The sequence below is a fragment of the Pavona decussata genome, unplaced genomic scaffold (assembly GCF_977016875.1).
Source record: "Pavona decussata unplaced genomic scaffold, jaPavDecu1.1 SCAFFOLD_78, whole genome shotgun sequence".
Classification (NCBI taxonomy): domain Eukaryota; kingdom Metazoa; phylum Cnidaria; class Anthozoa; order Scleractinia; family Agariciidae; genus Pavona; species Pavona decussata.
In genome coordinates, this window is record NW_028145496.1 from 2,662,501 (window position 1) to 2,670,557 (window position 8,057).

The window sequence follows — 8,057 nt, forward strand, 5'->3', positions numbered from 1 at the left end:
GGAAATTTTCTGTTATTCTAAAAATAGGTATTTGTTGTAAAAAATCTGTTTGCTTTCCGTAAAACGGTGTAAACCACTCTGGATCTGCGCCTGACTTGAGTAAGGGACACCATTTTTCATTTGCCTTGTCTCTGTACGGTTTTCTCCTAGGCTCTTACGGTCAATTCGTTTCGGTGGCGGATGCTGACCACGTGATCCGAAACGGATTGACCGAGATGAAAGACAACGAGGGGACTAAGAACTAGGCAAATTCCGCTGATCAAACGACAGTAGGCACTTGAAGGGAGGATGAGTGAGCAACCAAAATCTTGTAGTACAATTGCTGTACTAAAGGCGTGGTTATGCATCAGTCAATTCCAGCAGTCCCCATCTCCGCCGGGGGCTAACACCTGGGCATTTTTAAAGAATGGCAAATTCCCCGGGACACATAAGCTACTTAAATGCCTAGGGGCAGGGACGAAGGAAGAGGGCAAATGTCCCAGGGTCGTCGCCTATCAAAAAGACAAGACTTTAAGAATGAACTCTAGTTTCTCTAGTCCTTGACGGAGTAGCCAATCTGCAACGTAGTTCACGTCTTAGTCTGCAAATGCCTCCATCACGTCCATCACGCACGGTTTGGAAACCAAGTGTATCAAATGTCAGGGGGTCGCCCCGGGTCTGGGTACGCAAATGCCTCACCCCGGGGCCGTGATAAAATTGCGAATGCCCCACCTCTTTGACTGACCTCGTGAGCAAATGCCTCGCGGTTGCCTGGGAGGAGGGAGGGTGGGCACTGCTGATCCATTACTCTAGGCAATTGTTTCTTGCAATTTGTCTCGCAAATTTTGTTGCGACACAAGTTGCACGAATCGCTGCCTGGTGTAACATGCCCTGAAATGAACATGTCTCGCAATTTTTTTGTTGCCGCAATCGTTGCGAGGAGAAGAAGTGGGTTCTACTTCCTGCAACGGTTACTGCAACAAAAATGTTGCGAGACATGTTCATTTCAGGGTGTTACACTAGGCAACGATTCGCGCAACTTGTAACGCAATGGCGCAAGGAAATTGCGAGACAAGTTAGGGGATGGGAGAAATTGCTACCCTCTATTGCGTATAAAATTATGGAAAAAAAAACCTCTCGAGGCGAGGGGAAAACAATTTTTTTTGTTCACGTGTCTGACACTCAGTTTAGTCTTTTCCATCATCGAACGGCGATATAATACTTACTAAAATTACGGTTTTTCAAGCCGAGGGCTGCTTTGAAATTGCATCTCAAAATAAGCAGTGACCTGAAGGGAAATATTTTTCGGCGTGGAGTGTGTATCGGTGCATCTTGGTGGAAGTTAGTTCAAGCCTAGTTCCTTGCCAACCAGTGTTGTGGACTATGCTGAATTCACACAAACATAGAAACTAAAGTATTAATAAACGCAACCAGAATAATCGCGTTGATGACGTAGACTGTATTATGAGTATTTTGACAACAAAGCGTTCATTTCGGGGAACTGACTACAGCGTGACTGTGACAAAAGTGAAACTCGGGCGACCCGATTGAACATCAAGAATAGATACATGAAAACGAGGTAGGGAATTCCCTCTACTTCCGGTTAAGAGAGCTTGACATGCTCTTGATGAGATATTAGGTTGAGAAAAGATAACATCGGCCTAAGGGAGGTGACGTCATCAGGTTATTCTTCGGAGCAGCCACGAACCGAGATCCGATTATACCGGAAATTGACATGCATTCACTCTCTTTCAGTAGTAATGGCGGACGACGTCCGGGAAATAAAGACTTCGAACGTTTGTTAGGACTCGTTATGGTAGAATACAGAGCTCTTTCCACTTTTGTTTCTCGTTGTCTGAACACTGACCTCAAGGATTTTACGTTCGATTTGTGGAAGAAACGTGGAACTATGAAAACAGTCAAGATTTGCCAGTGAATCATCAAGTGACCTCACACAAAGGAAAACCAAAGTCAAGTGAATAATTTGGCACGTATTGAGTCTGATTGGATGTTAAGACTTGGTCTGTACTTCTTAATCAGGAGCATCTCGTATACCAGACAGTCCATCTTTTCTTGGCATTTCCTCAGAACTGCGAAAAGTCGACATCTCTCCGCGTTAGTTTTTCTGCACAAAAGTCAATCTTATACAAACTTTTTTAGGTATTAAAATCTGGCAACAAGTACATCTGGTGAAAGATCGTTTTCCACTGCCTGAACATAAAAACTCCGGCATGGACTTCACTCAACAATGACACAAGAGCGATTTAGCGGCCTGAAAATATTAAACAGTCATAAGGAAAGAGCAGACAGACTTTCGCTTGTGGACGAATTTGCCGACCATAACGATAACAGAAAGACGGAAATTTTGGTATCTTTAAAGGTCTGAAATGCGTGAAAATTTTCATTACTGAGTGGCTGCTTCAATCTACCTACATTGTAGAGGGGTGGGGAATTTAGACTTTTTGAAGCCTTAACCGGTGAAGCATTTGACAGTAAAACTGTCAACCTAGTGGAGAACTTGATCAACATTCTTTATAAAAGTCAATGCCCGGGGGTTTGCCCTTCCCCTCTCCCCCCCGGGGGGGGGGGGGCGTTCTTAGATTTGACGGATACATGAGGTACAGTAGTTTACAAGTTTACACAATAATTTTAATAATGCATCGTAAACGGTTGTTGTCTTTTTTGTGGCAAAGGCTTGTTTTAGTCTCGGAATGTCACTCGATTAAGTCCTTCTTACTGTTCAGGACCGTTTCCGAAAAATATCCATTTCAAGTCCTTGAATAATGACACATGAGTAGGATGAGCCAAGAACTGACGAGGAATTCAAAGAACTCTATGAATTAGGCGAGCTTTGCCCTAGGCACCAGAGGTTTCCCCCAATTTCCTTCCCTCGCTTCTGTGAATCACCGCGAGAAGAAACCAGCTTTAATGTGCACAACTGCCTTTAACAGCGGGATGGAGATGTGAGTTTCCATCCTGAAAGAATCCCTCAAAGCTTCGCAGCCTGTCCCCGAGTCCCCCCGGCCTGATATCCGCGCTCGTTCCCAAGCCCCTTCCCAGGAAAAGGTTCAACAGAGGTTCAATATAAGGTTCAACATGGCCTCAAACGAGAACCTACTTCCTGAAACTGAAACACAAAAGAGAGAGATGAAAGAACTCATGAAAAAGCGGTTACGTGAAGGTGACAGCTGGTAAGTTTGAGAGGACTACTTTTGATGACAACGCACGGCTAGTTTAATTTTGACGTATGTGGAAATTTTGAAGTCTCTGTATAGTTCTATCTTCTGTCTGCATATTTAGTTTTACATCTACAATGTAGCAAATGTTTTACCCAAGAAACTCAGCTTTAATTTATTGAAGTTACTGCGGAATACCCTGTGATATCAAGCTATATCCCTAAAAAAGCTAGATACGTAGATGTGCAGTTACTCTTAGATCGCACTTAAGAAGAAATAGACATTTTTAAGGCCGACTGTCAAGGTTTGGCAGCCAAGGACTGGCTTCGCAGAGCTTTGCAGCCCTATCTTGTTTGGCTGAAGTGGCTAAGCGGCTAGTCACGGCTTAACAGTGAGCGGGACCACCTGTTCCTCCTGTGATCTCTTTAGGTTGATTGAAGTGGCTACGCAGCTATGCAGTAGGACTTATTGTCTGATTAGTACCACAAATGTTTTAGGAATTTAGCTACCTGTAAATTGATTTTGTTCTCGTCATTTAATGAACCTTTAATTCGTTGTCTCGATCAGTTACATCAGTGGCATAAGAAATATAATTCCTTGCTTTTTGTCATGCACTAACTGAAATTGAGGAAAGAACAAAAAAAGTATTTAACATCGGTGCTCAAGTTTTACATCTGCAAGTTTTCATTGCAATCATGACCATACAACTCCCCACACAGAATGCTATAGTTATATTTACTTCGAAAATGTTGTGTTGATACACTTATCTAAATTAGCTTACACAGAAGAAGTGCAGCCAGGCTGTCTCTCATCTGAAAGTCTATTTAAGGCTAGTGATGATTTTGGGTCAAATGTTTTTTTTGGTGCAAAAGTGCCAAACGATAGCAGCGATTCTTTGCATAAATATTTCAAAGTTTTTCTTAAGGTTTTTGGTTCAAACTCTTCCTTTTTCCTTTCTTTTTTTTCTACTTCCTCTCTGGTAGGGGTATAGAATGGTCCTTGAAAAATAATGAATCTCTGCAAATTTTCTGCGTCTGTCCTCAGAATCTTGAGTCTGTAATAAATAAAGTGAGTGTGTCTTGGAATTTAGTCTTGGAGTCTCACTCGTAAGCCAAGTGAAATATTATTTTGGTCTAAATGAACCACCATAAAACAAGAACAATAAGACTGTGACAACGAATAACCGCAATTAACAGCTCAATGTTGCTTTCGCTATTGTAGTAAACATATGGTTTGGATAAATTCTCCTGATAAATTGCGTTTTATGCCTGCCGGGTTGTCTAGAACACAGTAAATTGAGCTATAAGTGTGGCTATATAAGTGAAGCTAAATGAGCGTGTGACCTTCAAAACTACAACAGGCATGGTGTTACTTCAAAAGTAACTAACCTGGCTCTGATAAAAAGATGCATGTTATCTTTAAATACGAAACCAGCTGGTTCCGAATGATCAAGAATTTCTAGTTTGAGACCCAAAGTGCTGAAAAGTCTTGCACTCGCATTTATTTCTAGAACACGACATCTCACGCTTGGATTTTTAAGTCCTGGTTTCTCAGGCTTGGATTTGAAAAAAAAATTCAGTCTAGGTCTCGAATTTTAAATGAGGGTTTTGGCGTCTCGACAAGTCTTGGATTTGACCACTCTATACCCCTTCCGGTTTTCGATGATTCTAACACAGCATGAAAGAACACAGCCTAAACAACAGCCTTTAAAATTTAAAGTATTAAATTAAATTAATTAAAAAATTTAACCACTTTATTTAAGTGTCAATTTATTTAGCACTAATTGAGGACACTTTCCAAATCGAATTGGAATTCCAAAATATTCCATTGACTTGTGCCATGGTCAATGAATTTCTTGATCTATGACATTTGTTTAACTGCATTTTGAGCTCATCAAAGTGAAATCAACAACTTACCTTAAGTAAAATATTAACAAGAAATAACGGAAAAAAAAAATTAAACTAATACTTGGCAGGAGAGGATGGCATGTTAGAAAAGGATACTAATCTGGTTGCCAATCCAAAACAAAGGTCATAACATTTATTAATGTTACCCAAAGCTTAATAGGCAGAATCTTAGCAACTGGAAACATATGGCAAATAAAATATGCACTACAACAAGTTGAATTTTATGCTACATGCAAGTTAATGTTATGATAATAATAATAATAATAATAATAATAATAATAATAATAATAATAATAATAATAATAATAATAATAATAATAATAATAATAATAATAATAATAATAATAATAATAATAATGGTTTATTAACAGATCCACTGGGTGGCACATGTTGTTGTTATTAACATTTGGATTATCACATTTTTGTGTTTTATTTTGCCCAAAAAACTCTTGGAATGAAAGAATACGTCATCTATGGACAACTCTTTACCAGTTTTCAGCACGGGGCCATGTTCCCTTTTCATAGATAAATTATAAAGCCACCTTGTCATGTCCGTCTAACTAACTGCTTTTCAACTGCAATGTTCAAACCTTTTGCTTGATAATATATTCAGGGTTCTGGCTTTGCTGCTACACTCCTCACAGTCAGTGTGCCTTGTGGGGATAAGAAGTCTAGTTATTTCCCCTCCCTTTTGGGAAATAAATATTCATATACAGTATATGACTTTATAATAATCACATGTCTGTATTTTTGGTGTGGTGGTCAACTAGAAAGCCTTTGCTACTTTGACCACCACACACATTTTATAATCTGTACTGTATTTATTTTTATCTTGTAATTATCTGTTGTAATACTTTACTTTTTATGTTAATGTTGTGTAAATAGTGTGAAATAAATGAACCTTGAACCTTGTCATAAGAAAGTCTAAAAAATATTCAGGCTTACAGTCAATCTACGTCATGTGTGAACAGTACTTTTGGAATTTGAGTGGAGTTTTGAAACTTACATGTCAGTTTTGAACATCACTGGTGAGATTTCAGAGTTCCCGTACAAGTTTCCAAAAGCTATATATATGTATAAAGCTATGAATTTTTCTCTACCAGCTCTTAGTTGGCTTCATAGAACTCAGCTAGCATTTAACAATGTGTGGTTCCAGAAAATATCCATACCTCCCACACGGAAGGGATTGGAAATTCCAGAGGGGTGGGGGGGGTCAAGGGTCCAGGAAATTCCTGAGGGGGGGGGGTGGTGTATCAATAATATATTTGTTTTTTTCAGACCGACCGGTTCCATAATTCCGATATGTTCAATTTTTGTTTGTTTGTATTTTGCTCCCGAGCCGCGGACGCAAAAATAAATCTTGTTAATAACAGCACAAAATGAATATTTTCATTGTGGTTAGGCTTGATTTCTGTCGCCGCTCGAGTCCGGTCATTTTTCCCGAACAGCGGCTGGTAAGCGAGGCCCATGTTGTGGAAATAAGACGAGTAAATCCTGTAAATTACACTCCACTCGCTTGAATATCTGCCACACATATTTAACTAGATACTTCTGTCCCTACGAACTATATTGTCTCTGCTGGCAGACATTACGTCGCAGTTTTCGTTGTCATTCGCCAGCGTGAAAAATATTGTTTGAACTGAATTATTGCGTCAACATTGAACTACAGTGACCGTACTAATTTGAAATCGACAGAAAACAGTTCTCTGATCCCGATAAATATAATCCTTCGAGAACTAAGTAAAAGCACGGTAAGACAATTATAAATCAGGAGGCAAATATTATTTGTCAAAATTTACAAGCCGCGTGCGATATAAATCAGATAAATAAACAACGTCTTGTTGCTTCACGAATTTTCACTCAAATTTTCGCATATTAAACAGACGGGAAAAATTTCTTCGATACCCATGGTAAATCACGTTGTATTAATGATTAAATCATTACATTTATATTTTACAAAAGGCATCCCAAGGAAGTGTGACAAGTGTGTAACACGATTCATTATTCATGCACACGATTTGGTTTACAGAACATTCCGGCGTGTGCGCTGAAATGTTTTCGAACGCAGGCATGCTGCTTGCAACGTCATTTTCGGCTAAACTTTGAATGAACAAAATCTAGTTCTGTAAAGATTTTCTAGCTCTGCTAGATCTCCAGATTAGTCAGTTTACCAAAGTCTAACAAAGTCATAAATAAAAGAAAAATTATGCAAGTTCCGAAATCGACGACATGTCAAATTTTGACCGTCCGGGAAGCTAAATATTGTGGCGGGAAAAGATTGAATTACACTGTACGCAACTCCGAGAGCAAAACAAGATCGAAAGTTTTATTTCGTGACACAAAAATAACAGTAACTTTTAAAGGAACTGCTTGGGGAACCTTATCTCATAGGAAAACATTGAAAAAACAGTGAAGTCTTCGTTAAAGGCCAAGAAAGATTGGATTTTCCATGTAATCTGAGGGGTGTTACGAAAACGAAGACCTCGAAAACGAAGACCTAAGACCTAAGACCCGGTCTTTGTTTTCGTACTACGAAAACGAAGACCCTGTAAAACGGAAAACCGTAGAAATTACAAGTTCAACACACATTAAGCAGCAGCATTACAAGTTCAACACACATTAAGCAGCAGCAAGGCTAAGTGATATAAAAGGACATTACACTTAATGCGTTTCTTCCCATTATTATACTGCTAGTAGTACTGCTGGCCCGTCTTATCTGCTCTATTTCGCTATGCGAGTTAATTTGGTATTGAAATTCTCGAGGGTTTCCTCGGGTAAACTTACCACGCATATTATTCTGGTTCAGCAGGCAGAATTCGAAACGCTAGCCGCCTTTGATTTATAGTTAGGATTGCGTGACAGGATAATAAAGAACGCGTTCTGTACAGGAAATGACCCTGGGGTTCTGTCAATAAAAAATTTATGTCTATGTATGTTGAAGCTAAATATAAAATAGATTCTTACAGTCTATAAGGCTTGTTTGCAGGAAAATTCA